General features: G+C 49.2%; 1 protein-coding gene across 3 annotated transcripts in view; it reads left to right on the top strand.

The window, feature by feature from the left end:
• LOC146775817 (FH1/FH2 domain-containing protein 1-like) overlaps window positions 1-21,945 on the top strand; it is a 2,636,482-nt gene that overhangs the window by 647,975 nt on the left and 1,966,562 nt on the right. The gene's annotated exons all lie outside the window — the stretch shown is intronic.

Below are 21,945 nucleotides of genomic sequence, written 5' to 3'. Positions count from 1 at the left end.
GAATGCAACCCTGCTGGCCTTCACACAAAAACTGCCCCTGAATGGTTAATACTGACTTTGAGATGCCTCTGCCTGAAATCGAAGTGTGAGTGGTAGTGCAGAAAGTTAAAAAAGAAACCACGGAATTATGAGTTTCTGCAACAGCAGCAGAGTTTTCCACATAATTATCAATTTACTGCATTTGCTACATAATCTGCAGATTTCAACAAAAAAATCTAGATTCTAGCTCAAACGGAAAGAAAGTTACTTAAAGCGTGACAAAGTGTTCCGGAGCAGTGGAAGGCCCTTTGCAAAGATTGACTGGTAATCTTGTAGTTGCTTACTGCTGTGTTTGGGTGTTAAACTGGTACTAATGAGGTGAAATATTTCCCCTGACAGCATTACCTTGAGTTAAAATGACAAAAAATGAAGTAATGCTAACCACAAAATGCGGCGCATTGTGCCGCATAATTTACCTTTTCTTGCTGCATAATTTAGTCAAACCTGCCGCATAATGTTGTCCTCTTCTGCTGAATAATTCCAGTGGATCTGCTTAAAGATTTTGGGTGGGAATGATCTATTCTTTTTAAGATGTAATGTAAAGGAGTTATCAGCTGGGATCTGGAATAGCGGAGACACTTACAAAAATGTCTGCATTATATACAGTTTGATTACTTATTACTAAAAAGTATGTTTTGTAAGAACTTGTTTTATTCCAATCACTGCATCATTTTGCAGCAGCCTAGCTTAAAGTATGTAAATACTGTTTTATAATAATGACTTACAAATCCACAGTGCTTTCTGCCACAGGCTGGGACCTCATAGCACTATAAACAGGGCCATTGGAATTATGCAGCAGGAGAAGACCAAATTATGCAGCATGGCTGACTAAATTCTGCAGCAAGCAAAGGTGAATTATGCTGTATAGTTTGCTATAGCATTACTGCACTATTTTGCTATTTTTACACTTGTTAACATTGTCCTGGCCTTTATTGCCCCCCATAAGTACCACATTAACACCTACATATAGCAATAAGCAACAGAAAGGTGACCTTCCACTGCGAGGTAACGTGTTGCTGCATTTTTTAATCTGCAAATTATGCAGCAGACGATGGATTATGTGGCAAATGTGGGAAAACCATAACTATGCACTGTGAGTGCAGGGTGAGCGTGAAAGTGAAGGATGAGAATGAGGAGTGAGTTATCTGAATGCAGGGTGAGTTCCCAGACACTTGAAGTTAATCAGCATGTTATTGACGGGCGTAGGATTTCAGATATAAATTAAACTATTGCTATTATGGAATTAATCAGGGAATCGAGGGTGAAGGAAATAATGTGCTGATCCTGCAACAAACTTCCAGTCTTATGATTAGGGTTGCCAGCTTATTATTCTGATGTTGCAGAAGGTACAAAAGTAAACAGTCTCCTAAAGCCCTATTTTCAGCACTTATCTGTGCGTACTTTGAAAAACAAGTATAAAGCACTTTTAAATGTGTTCTAGGGCTGCCTGAATGTTTCATGACTGAAAATAAAAGGAAGAGACAGAAAGTCAAATTACAAATGAATACATACTTTTTTATTTAAGACCTTATTTAGTGTCAAAGCAAGGTCTTTGCAGGCTCTTTAAACATACATGGCTGGCATTTTTTCTATTGGCAACCCTTTTTTATATTCCTTTTCATGAAATGCATTTTCACGCTACAGCAGTAGATTTACAGTAAAAATGTAAGGAATAGGCAGAGTCAGGGCCCAGGGGTTACTGGAAAAAGAAAAAAAACTAAGCCTCCGTAACCAGTTTCCAAAGGTATGTAAATGGTCTTTAAAGACCTGTGAAAAACTCGGGCGTGCTGGAGTCTTAATAAAACTCCAGACACTGCCCAGACGAGCCCCCAGCAGCACACTCACTGACCTCTGGCCCCACGGCACTCTGAGGGCTTCGGAGTAAATGAAGACAGCCTGGAAATGCAGCAAATAAATATCGCTGCACTTCCAGGCGTCTTCATTTACATGTGCTTGCAGAGGCCTTTGCGCCCCCCTGGGAACCCATCCATGCCCCCCAGGGGGGCGCGCCAACAATTTGAAGACCTGTGACCTAGAGTGATCTGGCACTTGGCAAGGGAGCAAGCCAAATCTGACCCGTGTCACAGCTTTGGGTTTTTTCTAGTTCAGCATATGAGACTCAACAGGCACACCTCACAGGTATGCAGGGCTTTATTTAAGTGGGATGTAAAAACTGGAAGGGGGTCTCTCAAAGGGGCATGGCTAATGTAATTAGAGGCGTGGCTTAAAACACGTGAGCTAAAAAGCTGCGCCGCCCAACTTGTATTTTGCGGTTTCTGCCATTGCATCCAGATATATGATACAACAAGTAACATCACACCTACAACAAGTCAGGACTATTGGCGTTGTCAATGGTTGTTAGGTGCATAAGAAAAATAAGCAGCAACTATGGCTTGTATAGAATATTGAAAAAGCTTCCACTTAAAGCCCTGGTGACACCACGACAATGTTGCTGCTTTTGAATTTCAATAGGAGAAGGGAAAACCAGAGAGACTAGCATTTGCAATGCAATAGGTCTCGCATTCGCAAGAGTTTAAGCTATTGGCATTGCAAATGACAATGCCTTTTATTTATCTGTTTTGAAAAATAACACATAAAAGGCATTGTTATCTAGAACGCCAATAGTTCATTCTTTCGCAAATGTGAGCCCTATTGTACTGCAAATGCTTGGTATGTTAAGGAGGCTGTGAATGACTGAAATATACGCAGGCAACAGTAAATGAAAATACAGTGTACAGCAGAAGAGGACGACGAGGTGGGGGCCTCCCGGTTATTTGTTTATGCGTTTTTATATAGCGCAAACTTTACTTGAAGGTGTCAGAGCACATTACAATAGAACAAGTTACATTACATAAGGACTTTAGAGTATATGAATAACATAAAAGATACAAACCGATAAATTCTAAACTCACATAAGAATGGTAGTAAGTACAAAAATTGACTACAGATACTGCTTGGGTAGCGTGTGTCCTGGTGCACACAGAGAGCCGGGCATGGAGACACACTCAACTCCCATGGATGGTGGGCGTCCTAGTGCCCCCAGAGAGCCGGGCAGGGAGACACACCCTATTGGCATGGATGGTGAGCATCCCAGTGCCCCCAGAGAGACGGGTATGGAGACACACTCAACTCGCATGGATGGTGGGCGTCCTAGTGCCCCCAGAGAGCAGAGCATATAGACACACTCAATTGGCATGGATGTTGGGCATCCTAGTGCCCCCAGAGAGCTAGGCAGGGGGAGACACTTCTGTGGCATGGGTGGTATGCGTCCTATTGGACCCAGAGCGCTGGGCAGGGAGACACATTGCACTGGTGTGGGTGGTGTGCTACCTGGTGCTTGCAGACCTCCCCTAGTGCTGGGATGCCCTTGGTATATGCGGCACTTTACCAAACACTTTATCTTAACGTAACTTCTGGTTCACACCACAAATACAGTAAGGTAGGGGCAACATGAGTGAGTTATGAATCAAATACGAAAAAGAGGCAGGTTGAACTCGGAGGTCAACTTACCTAATTGTTTTGGGAAATGGCAACAAACACAGAAGAAGGGCAAACACTACATGCCAACCACACTCAACCCCAGAAGAAAGACAAAAACTTGTTCCAGTACTGTGTCTCTGCAGCCGTGGACTATGATAACGTGCATAAGACAAGGTAGAAAGAAGATAAGGAAAAGTGTTTCCCACTGAGTGGAAACAAGGTTGTTCCTACCTGGGGCAACAAAAAAGGGCGTTCCCTATTGGAAGATAACGAGAGGTACATCAAAATTCTGTAAGTTGAAAAGTAGAGTTAAAGATGGAGAAGGGGGGGAAGAAAAGTAAGTAAAGGGTTTTTCTTGCGGGTGGAATTGTTATAACTAGTGAAGAGGAGGGAGACAGAATATTGAGGGGAAAAAGGGGCGCTTTTGGCAGAGATTGTTACACATAAGCAGATATTTAGGGCTTCCATGTTGGGGCAGTGGTAACAGGTAAGCAAAGATATAGTGAACAGTGTTCCTCTGTGGGGATGGACTGAGGGGTTCCTCGCAGGAGATAGAGAGCTGCCCGTATTTCCCTGCATGGGGGCAGTGCGGGAGTTCAGTGCTGAGGACGGAGTTTGCTTCTGAAGAGACCTGAGGCTGCACAGATACCCACGTGAAGCCACGGCGTTGGGGTAGGGGTCCGGAGGATGCGGCTGGAAGCCAGGCAGGAGTGGGTTACTGGTCCTGTAGCTGTTCTGCCCGCAGCCCTCCAGCACCGCAGGGCTGTAGGCGGGTGGTCACTGATCCAGCAAGGGTTTGTTCCTCTCAGCAGCACCGTCCTGCTGCCACCCAGGGCACTACCTACTGATCCTGTGGGGGAGGGAGACACAACGAGGGAATGAAGCTCAGGAGGGCAACTAAGTATTGCTTTCCGGTGACCCTACAAGTGAGGGTCACGTGAGTGAATGAGGGGGCCTTGCTAACAGTTGTCACAGGTAATGCCTTCCACTGACTTTCCAGCGGAGGGGTGGGGTGCAGGAGAGAAAGAGGGGTTCCCTGTAGCAGATGCTGGCAGACAGTGTAGGCACTCGGTCCGTTAGTTCATCCTGAACAGCAATGGTGAGCCGGCTCATCCAACGGATTTTCTGGTGCCCTGAAGTGAAAGCCAGGCACCACAATTCCTTAATATGCTGAAAGTGCCTGAGGCTGCCCCCACTGGGGTCAAGTTCCTGCTCCCCACACCTGACTCACTAGTGCTGTGCCCAGAATGGCCCCTCTTCGGAGCTGGGAGCCCAGTGCTTTGAAGCCTGGTAGAAATGTGGGATGTGCTAGAGCCCCCTTGAGCTCCCCTCAGCGTGTGCACTATCACAAGCTAGGAACATGTTCAACCCAGGAGAACCTACAAGAGATATATGGGGCAAGGACAGGGAGCACAGCACAGAGGCCTCACCTACATCCTAGCCATGGACAGGCCCACAGGCCGGAAGGGGGTTGACCTCAGCCAATTAAGTGCAATCTAATGATCTGTTTGGAGGAACAGGAATGGCACCTAATGCACACTTTTAATGGGATTTATAGGCAAGCCGTAATTCTTATATTAAAAAACAATACCCTTAAGCTGGGTTAACAATGCTATAACTTGTTCAAGAGCAAACTCTTTAATAAAACAATATATTATAACTACTATTAAAAAGCAGCTAATTCGATTTGCAGCGATAATAGCGCGCGTCTGCTTTTTATAGCGTCAGATTTGGCAAGGTGGAGTGCTACATAAAACTTTTTATTCACACACCACTGTTTTGAAAAACCTGCACTACTGAGTTCGAGTGCTTGTGGCAGGTGTTCCACACAGCGGTGTTTCTTAGAAATGGCAAGCGCTAAACGATTTATAATTGTCACAACAGGGTCATTGGATTGGCGCAAGAGAAACGCCTTGTTTTCACAGCTATACAAACCTTCACAAACTGCGGTATAAAGCCCTACGCGCATGTCAATTCATGATTGCAAAGCCCCAACTTACCTGTGTAGGTCGTGTTGGCCACGTAGGTTTCAGGCGTTACCTTCAGTTTAAAGGGCACGTTGGCGGTGGTGGGGTTTGTTGTGTTACAAGGGTCCGACTGCATGCTGATGGGCGTGACCAGCATGCCAATCACGAAGAGCAGGGCGCAGATAGTGTGAGCTGCCATAGTGACGCAAACGCTTCACCTGTGTACTGAGCGGCTGGAAACACACCTGTTTCACTGATACTCATCAGAGATGCGGGGCATTATATACCCGGCTCCCAGGTGAGAGGAGAGCCTGGAAATTATTAGCAAACTGGGCGTGCCCACAAAATGCCAGTTTCTTAACATCCTGCTACCTGGGTGCACTTGTGATTCATACTCGCACGAAAACGGAAAAGCAGTGGTGCCCTGTTGTGCGCAATAATTTAATTCAAGCGTGAGGCAATTCTAGCTTTATCGAATGCAAAAATAAAAAGGCAGCTGATTGTTTATCTTTGCATTGTGCTTTCACTTGAGTGAAAGCATGATGAAACCAGTCCTAGTTCTTCAACAGCTGTCCAGGCAGATTTTAAACAAGCGGCACTGAAAGCGATCGCGAAAGCGATCGCTATTGTAAAAAAAAAAAAAACACGCCTGCGAGTGGTGCACGCGCGCCACAGCAAAACATGTTTTCAATTATCGCGCCTGTGTCTGGGCACGGTAATTGAAACCACATGGCCTTTGGTGCGCGTAATAGACACCAATAGGCCATGGGCGTAGCAATGCGCCCGCCTTTGGCCTATTGCGTGCCGTCTTTGTGAAAAACATGCACGCAAAGGCCAATTGCGGAAGCCAAAAGGAAAAGCACACGCACGAGCGTGTGCGATTCCAGGCTCCATTTTCAAACCCCGGACAAAAGGACTCTTGCTGCGCAAGCAGCGCTGCGCACTGCATTGCTAGGCGTGAGACCTAAAAACAAACTACTCTTTAAAGGAATTCCCTTCCTCTACAACGCTCACCTGGCATAACTTCATGCCGTAACTTCTCCACTAGTGAGAAGTGAGCAGTGTGAGCATGCGCACATGACACTGTAGTCCGGAAAAAAAGAGACCGCCTGTGCCAGGGCACAAAACAGAGCCCGATGGAGACCCGTTTCGAGGCCCCCTTAAAAAAAAAACTGCTGGTGCTCAGACCCGGTGAGACTCGGCCCACTTAAAGCCCTGCAGGTATGTAAGACTTGGTGTCCCATGCAGCGCATCAGGGTAAACGTAATTCCTAGCCGGAATTGGAAGAGTGATGGGCACATGTGAACATGTATAGAAAGTCTGCGTCAGGTGTATGGCAGCCAGGGCAGTCAGCGTCCATGTGGTTAAAGTAGATATTGAATTTTGCGGGGGATGAGGTAAGCCCTATACATAATATTATGTGATCATGAAAGAGGCATTTGGAGACACCACCACAGGGTATGCCAGGATATGCTGCCATTCCTTATCTGAAAAAAAGGACAACAATTCTCAACTGGTATGATTATACCGGACAATTAAAATTGCATGTACATGTCATCAGCAGGGAGGAGAAAGGGAGACTCAGGCAAGAATTCTTTGAGAAATGCACTAGGCATCAAATGTTTATAATCATAAGGATACATTAAGGCAGATTACAGTTGTATCAGCACTGTAGGCAAACATTGTAAGTGAAAAAACAACCCAAATTGGACTTGGTGCTAAATGTGTAAGTGACACACAAAGTGGCGACGCAAGTGACAATTGTGGAATCAGCGGAAAACGGCGCAACAAAACATTAGTGACAGAATATATACAGTGAAAAAATATATATATAATATAATGTGGTTCAAGTAATGAATAAATAAGTATTTGCAATCAAGACAATCGTTTAGAAAGAACCACAGAAACGAGAATGCGCTATTATTTGCGCTGAACGGTCAATGGCGTTTCGATCCTCTGATTCAGGATCATCTTTAGGACCGGGTTGTTCAGTTTAAAAGACGGTGCTGTATAAGGGGGCAAAAAAGGAGACGGGAGGGGTAAGGGGGGGGTAGAAAGCCAAGGGGGCGCTTGATCAGGGCGAGGAAGTGTGGTAGAGGAGAGCAAGGGTACTGGGGCGGGAAGAAGGGCGGGCGCCAGGAGCGGAGAGGTATGAGACCACAGTAAGGATGTGCAAGGCTCGTAAGTGCAAGGGAGACAGAGTGGCAGGAAACAGAAGTGCTGGCAGTGGAGAAAGCGCAGGGCTCAAGGAGCGTGGAGGGCGGGGAACATTAGAGGTAAAAATAAAGTTAAAAATAAAGTATGGCGAAGAGCTCCTGGAATGAACTTGGCAGAGGGCCATGGAGGTAAAGGAAAGGCAGAGGTAGGACGGGAGGATGTAGAGAATATTATGTAGAAAATATCCGTGTGGTCGTGAGATCAGGATGGGTAAGTGTAGATAGGGTGGATCAATAGTGGTAAAGGCGCAGGGCAGGGAACTAGGAGCGCGGAGGGAGGGGAGTAAAAACCAAGGTAAGCTTGTGTCAAGAATAGGCAGAGAGCCGTGGAAGAGAAAGAAGGAGTTAACCTGAATGAGTATGAGACAAGATCCGGATGGGTCAGCAAAGGAGGATCGCGTCACGCAGAACAAATCTGGAAGAAAACGGGGGGGGGGGGGGAGAGAGAAGGAGAATCAGACTGTGGGTGGGGAAGCGGTGGACAGGGTTCCGGGGGAGGTGCAACGCTGGGCAACACCTGAGAGGAGAGGAGGAAAAACAACAATGGCTTCGAATGGAGAAACAATCCTTTCGTAGATCGAGCAGGCGGGTGAACCGGCCGCGTCGGGGTAGAACATCGGAGGGATAAGAGGTTCGAATTTCTACGGGGCTCTGCAGTGCTTACCAGAAGGGAAATCCTTGAGAGAAGAAGACACAGGGGTCAGTGGGGGTCCATGTGCAGGACAAAAGGAAAGGAAGGTGTCAGGATCAGGAAAACTTACTTGGTAGCATGAGGGGACTGAATCCAGGTGGCAGCGAGAGCGTGGGGAAGCTGCCCCTCGTGAGGCGTGTGAATCGATAGCAAGGTGGCCATCACGGGGGAGTAGAAAAACGAGGGCCGTCACGTCAGAGATCACGTGAGCGCGGCGAGGGGGCGGGGCTTGGAGACGTGGCACGGTCAGTGAAAAAAGACTAGAACACGGGGGGAAAGTGGAGGATAGTTGTGCCATATGAAAGAAACGGAATTCCAGAGAAGGGGAATGAAATAGATAATAATAAATGAATAGTCCTAATTAAAAAATAGGAAATAATAAAAAAAGAATAATGGGAGAGTGGAATGAGTAGTCATGCGAGGGAGGCATGTCACCTAAGGGGTAACGCGAGTGCAGCAGGTGGGGGGGGGGGGAGGAAAAGTGGAGGGACGGGGGTTGGAAGGGAGGGATAGGTGGGGGCCGAAAACGGAGGGGAGGGAATGGAGGAAAAGGAAACAATTATCAAACGGAAGTTCAGAGGAATCTCAGAGTAACCATAGAACACAGGCGTAAGAGGAGAAAGAGATACAGTCAAGGTAAGGAAGTGGAAAAAGGGATTCGGAGTAGAATGGTGCTGTTCCATTCATCATTGGTGTTAATGCCTGTGTGGACGGAGTTACAAGTGGCGATCCATTTGAATTCATACTTGAGGAGTGCTTTCATGTCACCCCCTCTCATTGGTAGTGTGGGTTGCTCTATCACTTGCCAAGTGATATCAGTTTCACAGTGTTTTTTTTGGATGTAATGTGCAACCAGGGGTGCTGTAAGGACCTTGCAATGGATTCTACTTTTGTGTTGGATTATCCTTTGTTTGACCATTTGGGTGGTTTGTCCAATGTAAATGAGGTCGCACAGACAGCGGATGGCATGAATGACGTTTTGAGATCTGCAGTTGGTGAGCGTCTTGAGTTTGTAAGTAAGATTGTTGGTTTTGAACTCTTTGGTATTGACTGTAAGGTCACAAACGACACAGGCTTGGCATTTGTAGTGTCCGATGGTAGGAGGTAGGCCCCAAGCGGACGTGATGGTGTTTTTTGGGGGGTCTCCAGTGGGCCATGTGATGGCATGCACCATATGGGTGGCTAGATTACTGCCTCTTTGGTAAGAAAAGAGTGGGGGCTCTTCAAAGGCTTTGAATGGTCGTAGTAGCTTCCAATTGTGCTTAATGATTTTACTGACTTTGTTGCTGCAAGGACTGAATTTGGAGACAAACGGAATTCTCGTCATCGTTTTTTTAGGTTGTGGCGTGAGAAGGTGTTCTCGATGGCAATACCAGGCTCTTTTGCGGGCTTTGGTCACGAGACGTTTGGGATAGCCTCTGTCTAGGAGTTTTTGGATTAGAATGTCTGATTCTCTGAAGTAGTCTTTGCGCCATTTACAGTTCCTGCGGATGCGTAGGAATTGGCCGTAGGGAAGGCCATCTCGGAGGCCGCGTGGGTGATAGCTAGAGTATTGAAGCAGAGTGTTCCTTTCAGTGGGTTTCCTGTATAGACATGTGCCAATTTTGTCATCTTCTGCGTGTATTATGACATCCAGGAAAGGCAGGTCATTGGGCCTAGACTCATGGGTGAATGTAAGATGGGTCTGAGATAGATTAATCCATTGGATGAAGTTTTCAAAGATTTGGGCCGAGCCTTTCCAAAGGAGGAGGACATCATCGATGTAGCGTCGCCAGAGAGCGATGTGATTAATGAAAGGGTTTTGGGTGCTGAGAATGAGTCATTTCCAGATTATAGACGAAAAGGATGGCAAAATTGGGAGCGAAGCAAGCACCCATAGAGACGCCCTTGATTTGGAGGTAGAAAGTATAGCGCTAAAGAAAATAGTTATTTTCTAATGCAACTTGGAGTAAATCCATGATAAATTCGGTAGGTATTAGGGTAGGTCTTGGTCTGGTTTCGAGGAAAGATTTGATAACCTGTAGTCCTTCCCTGTGGGGAATGTTGGTGTATAGTGATTCGATGTCTAACCCCACCATCAGATCAGTTTTGGTGTCAAATGGTCTGTCTTCAATGGTACAGATAAGGTCCATAGTGTCTTTGATGAATGTTTCTGTAGATGGGACAAATTCTTTTATGATGCTGACAATATATTTACCCAAAGGTTCAAGAATGGAGCCACATCCAGAAACGATGGGGCGTCTTGGTGGGTTTGTCTTGTCTTTGTGGATCTTGGGAAGAATGTATAGGACCGGTGTACTTGGGTTGGGATTATTGAGAAGGTGTATTCTTTCTGGGTAATAATGTTCTGTGATTTGGCTTGTCCTGTAATAAGTTTGATTTTTAGTACGGAGGTCTGGTAGGGGGTCCTTAGTGAGTGGTCGATAATGAAGAGTGTTGGAAAGTTGTCGATTGATTTCCAGGTCGTATTTGTCAATGTTCATGACCACGATACCACCACCTTTGTCTGCTGGTTTAATTATGAGGTCGGTTTGTTTCCTTAGGTCGATCAAAGCTTGTTTTTCTGAGAGAGGTAAGTTGTAAGGAACAAATTCGAAACCCTGTTGCAGAGTTTTGACCTCGCGAAGAACGGCCCATTCAAACGATAGGATCTCTGGAGGCATACAGGAGGAGGGGGGATTGAAAGTGGAGGCGGGCTGAAACTGTGGTGTAGTGGGCAAGGAAGTTTGTGGTTTATCGGAAAAAAATTGTTTGAGTCTAAATTTTCTAAAAAATAGTAATAGGCTAGATTGTAGATCCAGAAAGTTGGTCCGTTCAGTGGGCACGAAACTCAGGCCTCGACTCAGAAGGGTGGTCTCATCAAGGGCAAGGATGTGGTTGGAAAGGTTGAAGATGTGTATGGCTGGAGGGTCCAAGGGGATAGAGCAAGGTGTCTGCTCAATGACTTGGGTGTTTACCATTGGTAGTATCTGTTGCGTGTTTGTCTTTCTCCTGAGAATGGAGGTTGATATTGGCAGTTGCCCCGTGGTCGGGACGGTGGACGACCGCGGCCACGTCCTAAAAAACCTTGTGGTAATAGTGGTGGAGGTCTGTTGGTGACTGTGGACGTGCTTGGTCCTTCACCTGGGTCAGAATCTTCAAGAGGGGTATTGGAGGAGTCAGAGAAAGTGATCTGTTAGTTGTTGCGGTATCGACCCCAGTTACGTGTTCTAGGTGGAATCTATGGAGTGTTGAAGAATTTGTCACGTAGATAAGGGTATGTTTTATCTACGTTATAGAATTTGATATCTCTTTGAATCTTGGTGATTTTCTTGTTGAGTTCAAAGGTGTTGAAGGTACTGATGGTAAGGTTGATTTTATCTAGTAGGTTTTTAGCGTCTATGAGAGAAGAGTCAGCCAGTATCAGTTATTCCAATTCTGCTATTTCTTCCAATTCTTTACGACTATGTTCGATGGCTGTGTCAATGCCTAGGACCATCCAGTGGCGTGAGCAGGTGGCGGCTAGATGACTAAAGCCCGAGCGGAATTTTGGGTCTGAGGTAAATATGGCTGGAGTATTTCTAATTTGTAAACCTATTGGAATGACGCCTGATTTAAGGTATTCTGTGAGCATCCGGACATGAAGTTCAGTTCTGATTTGTTTTTTCTTGAGTTTTTCAAGTCTATCTAACAAAACACAGGAGGTATTTGGGGTAGTAGCTGAGGTGGTATTAACTGACGGGCCAGAGAGGAGAGAGGGCCCCCCAATTAAGCGTTGAATGTAGTCTTCTGTATATGATAGTCTCCCTAGACATTCTAACTGACAAATAGATTGGCAGAAGAGAAAGGATAAATAAATTAATCTGAAAGTAAGATCCTCGAAGGAATCAACTCTCGCAGCTTTGCAGCTGCTCACAATCTTGTATATATCAACAGGAGTATAACCCATATACCACGTTGAGATGTGGGTAGGTATGAGAGAAAAAGGACAACAATTCTCAACTGGTATGATTATACCAGACAATTAAAATTGCATGTACATGACATCAGCAGGGAGGAGAAAGGGAGACCCAGGCAAGAATTCTTTGAGAAATGCACTAGGCATCAAATGTTTATAATCATAAGGATAAATTAAGGCAGATTACAGTTGTATCAGCACTGTAGGCAAACATTGTAAGTGAAAAAACAACCTGAATTGGACTTGGTGCTAAATGTGTAAGTGACGCACAAAGTGGCGACGTAAGTGACAATTGTGGAATCATCGGAAAACGGCGCAACAAAACATTAGTGACAGAATATATTCAGTGAAAAAATATATATAATATAATGTGGTTCAAGTAATGAATAAATAAGTATTTGCAATCAAGACAATCGTTTAGAAAGAACCACAGAAACGAGAATGCGCTATTATTTGCGCTGAACGGTTGACGGCGTTTCAATCCTCTGATTCAGGATCATCTTCAGAACCGGGTTGTTCAGTTTAAAAGACGGTGCTGTATAAGGGGGCAAAAAAGGAGACGGGAGGAGTAAGGGGGGGGGTAGAAAGCCAAGGGGGCTCTTGATCAGGGCTAGGAAGTGGGGGAGAGGAGAGCAAGGGTACTGGGGAGGGAAGAAGGGCGGGCGCCAGGAGCGGAGAGGTATGAGATGGCAGTGTCCGCATTAATGTCAAAATATTCTGCTATACAGCTGTAAAGGGATACCCTAAATGGGGGGTGGTCGTCCAGAGCTTTGGCCTGTTAGCACCATGAGGGGATGTGGAGAGGACCATACGAGTGCAGGCTCAAATGTTATGCATTATGATCTGAGTGTTTCCTGCCTAGGTAGCCAATGTGCAGAGTATGTGGGATCAAGTCTGACATGCTAACTAGACTGTCCATATTGACATGTAGGTTGTGGGCTTGGGAGTAATACGAATAGACTCTTTTGTGCCTATTGCACGGACTCCAAATGTCAGTCAAGTGACTGTGCTGTAACCAGTTTGTTAATTCCTGGGCGTTGGAAGTGGCTGTAGTGCATGAGAGGAGTAGGAGGAATCGGCCAAGTTTTACATTAAGTACGCTGTTAAAGTCACCTCCCAGTAACTCTCGGAGACCACTCCAGCATGACATCACCCCATTTGGGGTGCACAGCAACGGAGGTTGCTCGGAGTTGGGTGCATAGATTGCGCGAGTAGTAGTGTGAATCCCTCCAGCCAGCCTTCTATAATGGCATAGCAACCCTCTGTGTCGACTAAAGTGTTGTCTGCCTGCCTCTGATGCTGGGTGCCGGGAGGCGGCGAGACTAGGTGGACATTGCAGCGAGGAGCCGTGGAGGAGCTGCCCTGCTGCGGGGATCCCACTGGCCATAGTGGGCCCTGAGACCCGTTGGGCCCTCGAGGGGGATTTGAGCGTTGGAGGAGCTTGCATGGGAAACTTGGACCTTGGAGTGTTCAGTCCGCTGGCTTTGGGCACGTGATTTCCCCCCTCCCATTTAACTAGATTTGGGGTGCGAGTGCCCCCAACCTAAAATGACTGGTTTCCGGATGGAGGCAAAATGGCCTTATCAACTGGGGATGGCCATGTGGCCTTGATGACGGAGGCTGCCTCCCAAACTGCCTGACTGATGGGGGCCGTTGACAGCACAATTGGAAGGAGAGCACTTCTGGACTGCTCTGCAGAGGGTGGTCACAAGTAAGACACTCATGGCCTCTCCCTACAGGGGTTTCCTCCTTGCCCCCTTCCTTTACCCTCCGTGGCTTGGGGCATCTGTTGCATGGGAACCTTGTCCTGGTACTCCCCCGATGACCCTGGGCAGCATGAGACAGTCTTCCTTCCTTGGTGCTGCCAGCCCGTTCCCAGGGACCTGCCTATTTAACAGTGGCCTCGCTGCCTTGGACTGGTGCTGGGGGCTGCCCTGAACTGGGAGCCCCCTCCACCCGATGGCTGCCTGCTCCTCCGCCCGGTTTTGCAGCGAATGGTAGTTACTGCGAAATTGCACCTGCCTTGGCTGCTAGTGCTGCCCTTAGGGGTGAGGGGGCCACAGTCTCGTGATAGGCCCCCCTGCTGCGCTCCCACACTGGCTCAGATGCAGATCCACCAGTACACCAGGCTGGCCTCTGGAGCGGTTGGTGTCCCTCATGCACTGCAGCCACCCTATCGCAATCTAACCATGCTACTATCCCTCAGGTGATACAAGACGGGAGGGAGGCGGTTGAGACAAAGGTTGACGAAGTGCGGGTGGATGTTTATGTTGTGTCAGGACCTATGGAACGTTGCCAGTCGGGTGAAGGAGGCGGAGACCAGGGTATCCTCGGTGGAGGACACCCTGGTCTCGGGTCTCTCAGCTGCTTGCGGCAGCTGCAGTGCTCGAAGAACGAGCCAAAGATGCTGAAAACTGGTCATGAAGGAGCAATCTCTCGTTTGTTGGGTTTCCGGAGGGGTTTGAGACCTCGGGCCCAGAGTGGCTCCTGGAGGACTGACTGCGGTGCTGGGTCCCTGCAGATCACTTGTCAACTTGGTTTGTGGTCAAGCAAGCACATTGCTACTTGGTCCACCACCCCCCGCCCGCGGCTCCATCCTGCTCCTCGTTAAACATTTTTATTTTTCCAAATAAAGAAGGCATTTCACAATGCATTGCGTATGGTTATTGCACAACCAAAAGGAATGACAAAGCGCACCTGACAGTACATGCTACAATAGTGGAAAAGGTATTAATACATACAGTGGCAACACCCAATAGGCTCCAGAGCCCGACGATCGCTCCCCATGCCCGCCCACCCCCTCACACCATCCTACCAAATGTGAGCAGTCTCTTTCCTGTGCATTTTCTGGGCCGCAACCCCAGGCCCACGCCGTGTCGTGTTGTGGGAAAGTGTGCAGTGCTCATCTCTCAGCCCACACCCTCCGGCACTATGCCATTGTCAGTTTGTGAGGCAGAAGCTTGCCTTGCTGTGTCCAAGTATGCCCGCAGTAGCCCCCATATGTCCTTAGGACGGGATGCTGGCGGCATCAAACTGGCATATAACTCTGCGTTAGTGTTGCAGTACACCAGCCTACTCAGCCAGTCCTGCAGCTTGGGGGCGGTTTCCTACCCCAGTGGATGGCTACCTCCCTTTTCGCCAGTAGTAGCCCCAGGGACGCCAACCTTCTAGCTGTCTTGGGTATCTGAACTGTATAACCCAGAAGGGCGATTTCAGGAAGGGGAACAAGTGGGATCCCGATGATTTTTCCCAGCCTCTAGTGTACCTCCGCCCAGTAGGACTGTAAACAAGGGCAAGTCCAAGCCAGATGGAAAAAACCAGCGTGTGGAGCGGTGCATTTCAAGCAGTTGTGAGGCCTGAATGCGTCAATCTTGTGGGCCATGGCAGGTGTGTGATAAGCGCGGCGGAGGAATTTAAAATGTAATAACTTGCGACAGCTGTTAAGTGAGATCTCCCCGGTGACCACACAGCACTTTTTCCATTGGTCATTTGTGATCCCTCTGCCCACATCCGCCTCCCATTCCCGCCTGATCCGGGTGTCCTTCACAGGAAGAAGCTGAGCGCAGGCCCTGCACATCTTGGAGACCAGGCGGGCACCATCCGCACTTTCCAGGACCAGGCTGAGCGGGGGGAATATATCCGGCTCAACCGGGAATGAGGGAAACTCCGCACGCAAGGCGGACTTCATTCTGCACATGATGACGCGGGTCATAAAACTGCAATCTAGAAATCTGTCGTCTTCGTCTATTGTGAAGACGTGTCCCCCGGGAAATAGGTCTCCTATCTTAGCTACGTCTGCTGCTGCTAATGTACGCTGTACTATTCGCTCTCCAGTAAGTGGGAACCATCTGGTGTTGTGCAAGGGAAGGGCATAGGAGTAAAAAGCTGTGGCCACCGTACGCCTGCGCAATCTATCCCAGGCCCATGCAGTCATTGGCACAGTCTGAATATCCTGCTTGTCCCGTGGGAAACCACCCGGTAGGATTTCGTTCAGTTTGTCTGGGAGAACCAAGTCCGCCTCCGGTCTCAGATATGGGATACGGGCGTCAGGATGAAACCAGGCGTGCACGTAGCGGCACTGTGCCACCAGGTAGTACAAGTGGAAGTCTGGGACACCAAAGCCTCCTCTGTCATAGGGCAGAGTCAGTATGGACCAGCGAACTCGGGGACGCTTACCACCCCACACCAGTCGGATCATAAGTGATTTTAGGGTGCAAAAGAAACCGTCCGATAGGGGCACAGGGATTTTGTTAAATAAATATAGCAATTTGGGGAGGATCACCATTTTTATCGGCCAGATAGCGACAAGGGTAGTCTTAGCCATCTGTCCACCTGCACTTCTATTTTCTGAAAGGTCTGCCCATAATTCAAGCGTATGAGTTGAGGGGTATCTAGGTGGATGTGGATGCCGAGATATTTCACCGAGTCCTGGCACCATTCCAGAGGGAATTCACAGTCCCATCTGACCGTGGCCTCCGTTAGCGGAAATATAATAGACTTGTGCCAGTTGATGCCCAGCCCCGAGAAACTGCCAAATCGGATAATTTCCCGAATTAGAGGATCCAGGTTTAGATGAGGCTCCCGGACATACAGGATGGTGTCATCCGCATATAAAGAAGCCAAAAGCGGGCCCGTTCTGAATTGTAAACCTCTGTGCAGATGTCGCTCTTGGAAGTGCCGGACGAGCAGGAACCTCCGGTTGGATTCTGTGCAGTACAGCGAACAGCGTTCGGAGATTTAAGGATGTAGAGCGTTTGGGTACAAAGCCTGACTGCATTGGGGAGATGAAGAACTCCATCAGCTGTGAGAGCTGGTTAGTGAGCACTTTCGCCAGAATTTTGTAGTCCCAGTTCAGTAGGGACAGTGGTCAGTAAGAACCGCACTGTTTGGGGTCTTTCCCTGGCTTCGGGAGCAGAATAATCACCGCTTCCGCATCGTGGGGGGAAGGCTCTGATTTTCCAGGGCCTCTGCATACACCTCTATTAACTGGGGGGGCCAGAATGTCCCTAAATTCCTTATAGAAGTCCCCGATGAACCCGTCCAGTCCCGGGGCCGTGGAGCCCTGAATGGAATCTATGGCAAGGAGAATATCCACAACTGAGATTGGCGCCGCCATAAAGTCTAGCATGTGCTTCTCCCAAAAAATTAGTGCGATTTAGTCTAGATACGCAGTCTGTGCCATACCATCAGGGTTAGCTCTGGATGTGTATAGCAAAGTGTAATAATTTAGGAACTCGTCCTGGATGGCCGCCGTGGAAGTGAGGGTGGTGCCGTCTGCGGAGTGCAATTCCGTGATATAGCTCTTGCTGTAAGGCGGTCTCAGCATTTGTGCCAGGACTCTGCCGGGCCGCTCCCCCTCCTCATTCCGTCTAGCCATGTGGTATTTCCCCATGTATAAATCCGCTGTGTCTCTATATTCAGTCAAGAGGGCCAGTCTCGCAGTCCGGGCTGCTGTGTCAGGAAGTGTCACTAGTTGGGAGTCTTAACACCACTAATTCCTGCTCAATGCGGGACATCGTATGCCTGAGATCTCGAAGTACCCCCGCCTGCTTGGAAATGCACCCCCCCTTATTACAGCCTTGAAACCCTCCCACAGGACCGCCATGGTGTCCACCGAGCTGGTGTTAAGTTCGAAATAGTCCTCTATCGCCTCCCTGACCTCAGCCTTGAACAGGTCGTCTTGAAGGGCTCTACTAGGGAAGCGCCACGGTCTCTCGTATCCCTCTGGGCGTGGAAGGCTTAAGTGTAGCACTATCGGAGAATGGTCGGAGTACGTGCAGGAAAGTGTGGTATGGGAGGCAAACCAGTCCGCAGCTGCGGGAGAGATCAGCCAATAGTCTATTCTTGACCAGGTGCTGTGTGGGCCAGAGTAATGTGTGTAGGCAGTAAGGGCGGGGTTGCGTTGCTGCCAGATGTCAAGTAAAGTGTGTTGTTCGCAGGGATCCCTCAAAGCTCGCCACGCGCGAGGCTTAGCGTCTGGCACCCTGGAGGTGCTATCTAGGGCTGGGTGAATCAGTAAGTTGAGGTCGCCTCCCAGGAGCAATGTTTGGGGACTTATTTTTGTGATCCGTGCGTTCAGGTCATGGAAAAAATCTGGGGCATCTATATTGGGTGCATAAACATTGACCAAGGTAACTGTGTGCCCGTGATCATCACGTACCTGCCCTCGGGGTCACGGAGCACGTCTGTGAGTGTAAAGGGTACCCTCCTGTGGATTAATATGGCCGTGCCCCTAGCGTAGTTGCTGTAATTGGCAAAATATCTATGCGGGCCCCAGCTAGTGCCAAAATGTGCTGAATCCGTAACGGGAAGGTGCGTCTCCTGTAAGTATGCTATGTCGACCTTGTGTCGCATGAGATAGTGGATCACCTGCCACCTCTGATGAGTATTATTGAGCCCCCGGACATTCCAAGACATAAAAGTTACGGCCGATGGCCCCTGAATGTTACCTAATCGTGTCATTTGGCCAGTGCTTGAGCTCTTGACTGTCAGGACATGTGCTCAACGTCAATGTGGCAAACATGGTTACAATAAAATGTGCAAAATAACCCCAACGGTGTGTGTTCATACCCCCCACCCAGCCATCCTCCATCCCGAAGGTGGCCTCCCCTTTCAACATTCTCCAGCCCGTTGGTCATAAGGACCATAAGGCTAACAACTGAGGACCAATAAGTGGACCCCTAGCATGCGCTAAGTCAAACACCAAGGATACACCCAGGGGGGATGGCAGGTCTCAAGTTAAACCAACCAATTGAAATGACAAATATAATGTAAAACAGTGCGAAAACCCCATTGCAAATAATAAAGCAAGCAAATGCAATCAAACCATCATCCAGTTCCAGAATTTGAAAAAAGTTCAGCATTGTCATCTGATCCGCGGTGTGGAGGAGAGGCCTGCACCCCTTCCGCTGAGCTCTGTGTGTTCCGTGTCCTATATGTGCGACAAAAGTCTTGGGCCTCTGTGGGAGTATCGAAAATTGTGGACCTGCCATCGAAGTCCACCTTCAGCCTTGCCGGATATAGCATGCCATATTTCAGGCCAAGGTTGCGAAGTGTGGCCTTTACTCCCTGGAATTTCCGTCTCGCCTCCTGGACCATCGGGGTAAAGTCTAGGTAGAAGGACAACTTCGATCCCTGCCATTCAATTTCTCCACGTTCCCTTGCCACCTTGCCATTCTTAACGCTGTGTCGCGGTCCCGAAAGTTCAGGAGTCTTGCAATGACAAGTCTAGGGGTAGGCCAGGATTTGGTCTTGGGCCCAGTGAGCGGTGCGCGCGTTCAACGACAAAGCCGGGAGTGAACGCATCACTGCCAAACAGGTCTGTAAGGAGCTTCTCCACAAAAAGGTCCATCCGGCCCGTCTGTGTTGTTTCAGGAACTCCCATTATGCGGATGTTGTTGCGTCTCCTGCGTGTTTCCTAGTCCTCTTTCTTGATGGTGACTTCAATCAGCAGGCGTTTAGTTCTTTCTAGGCGCATCAATGATTGGACTGTCCCGTCTTCCAAGTCCGATACGCAGGCCTCCACAACATTCAGCCGTCGGGCATGGTCCTGTACCTTGGTGACCAGCGACGAGATGGTGCGCTCCAGCGAGTCGAAGCAGGAATCCAGTGCTCGGATACCTGCCCTCATCTCGAGCAGTAGCGATGTCGCAGAGGTCTCAGTGGGCTCCGGGGCCTCCGCTGCGTGTGTCTTGTCCGGCATTATGGTGGGTGGTGCTGCGGTTCCCTCCGTTGTCTTCCCAAAAGACAGGGTGCTTTGCCTGGAATCTTTTCGACCCATGGCTACAAGATGGCGCCGTACTGGAAATGGGCCCCCCACACACCCAAGATTCGCGAAGCTGGCGTGGGCAAGCAGCACTAGCCACGCGCCCCGCAGGCCACAGGGGGGACTCCTGACTGTGAGGGAGCTGTTGATTGCAGTCCATGAGGGGCGCAGTCGTGCAGGAGCGCAGGAGTGGTCCCCACAGGCTAAGGGTGAGTGAGTTGCAAGGCTGCTCTGTGTGGGACCAGCGCTGCCAGCTGTAGGTCCCGACCCTCAAGGTGGTGCGCCAACAGTCCAGCGTTCTGCATGCTGAGAGGTAAACGTGCGTCTGTGGGCCCCAATCGATCTTGTGCAGTGTTGCAGCATGGGGAATCGTCCATCCTCACCCCTCCACCCCAGCCCACCTGCCCGCCCGCCGCCCCAGGCCGGCGCTCCGACCCCAGTGATGCAGGCGCGTGGGCCCTGTCCCCGCCGCGCCTGATGGCCGTCGGCTGTATCTGGGGGGGAAACACCAGGCAGAGAGCAGGCCGCGGGAGCAAATCACCGGCCGGCAGGGGGGGTTCCAGTGTGCGCCGCCTACCTCCTCGCAAGACCCGGAGACGTTGGGCCCGGCATCGGCAGCCGGGCGCGGGGATCTCGCAACTCAGGCCCGCCAAGGCGCTCATCTCTGCCGCGGCGTCGGGCCCGGTCTTCGCAGTCTCGTTCAGACCCGCCGGTGCTGGCGTGCTGAGTTTACCACTGGGGATGCAGCGCTGCCTCAGCCATCGATGCCGTCAGGAATGGAGGGAATTGCGTTGCCAGCATCGGGTGAAATCGCCCCTGGGCTGGTCCAAAGAGAGGAGCTTTTCTAGCAGGCGGCCATCTCTGCCGCCGGCTTGCCCACGCCCTGCTCCTCGTTAGGTCGCATCTTTAACCATTGTGACAGGGATGCCGTCTTCATAGAGGATGTGGCAAACCTGAACCTCCTCTTCCAGAATGTGAAGATCATGGTTTTTCCAGATTACACCAAGTGATCCAGTAGCGCAGGCGCTCCTTCTAAGAGGTCAAGCAGAAGCTCTGGTCGCTCAACCTGCAGTATATGCTCCTTGTCCCGATCCGGCTGAAAGTCATTTTTAACTACACCGCCTACTTCTGTGACACTCCATGATTGGGAGTGGGCGATGGAGTGGAGGGAGCCTCTACAACCAAGTGGGCCTGGGGAGCTCGGTCCCATGACGGAGGCGTGGGATGGGCTTTCATTTTCCCTCCAAGCCGCCCAGGAGAAAGCCGAATCGATACCTGAGAACTTGCTCGCATCCGAATGGACGTTAAGGCCGGCGCGTCGGACACAGTTCCCTCACATTTTGACTTGTGAGGACTCTCTGGGGGTGTGTGACACTTGGATAACGTGACATCCCAGTGACGATGCCTAAACCCACGCGTCAACGACACATAACATCTTATCATGCATTGACCTGGTATGGCTCTCTGCTGCAGATGCAGCTCTCAGGGATCGAGGCCCTCCCCAGAGGGATTTCGAATTATACCCCTCTTTTGCTTCAAACTGGGCTCCCAGTGGCGACACTCAGACTCAGGTGGCATATTAACTTATGGTACCTCACGAATCAGGATTGTTCTGACTTTATTGAAACTGAAATCTTTTCTTACTTCAGGTTGAACGAAGGCACGGTAGAGTTGGCTGCTACACTGTGGGTGGCCAGTAAACCTGCTCTTCGAGGTTTGATAAATTGGTACGGGAGGCAAAAAAGTGCGAAAACTGAATCAGACATAGTCTTTGGAGGCCTAGAGTTTCTCTTTGAAGAGGCAGGCCCAATGGCAGCCCTCTGCAGCCTTTTAACATCAGCTGGTGTGGG

The sequence above is a fragment of the Triturus cristatus genome, chromosome 12, assembly GCF_964204655.1.
Source record: "Triturus cristatus chromosome 12, aTriCri1.1, whole genome shotgun sequence".
Lineage (NCBI taxonomy): Eukaryota > Metazoa > Chordata > Amphibia > Caudata > Salamandridae > Triturus > Triturus cristatus.
This window is presented reverse-complemented; position numbering and strand designations above follow the sequence as displayed.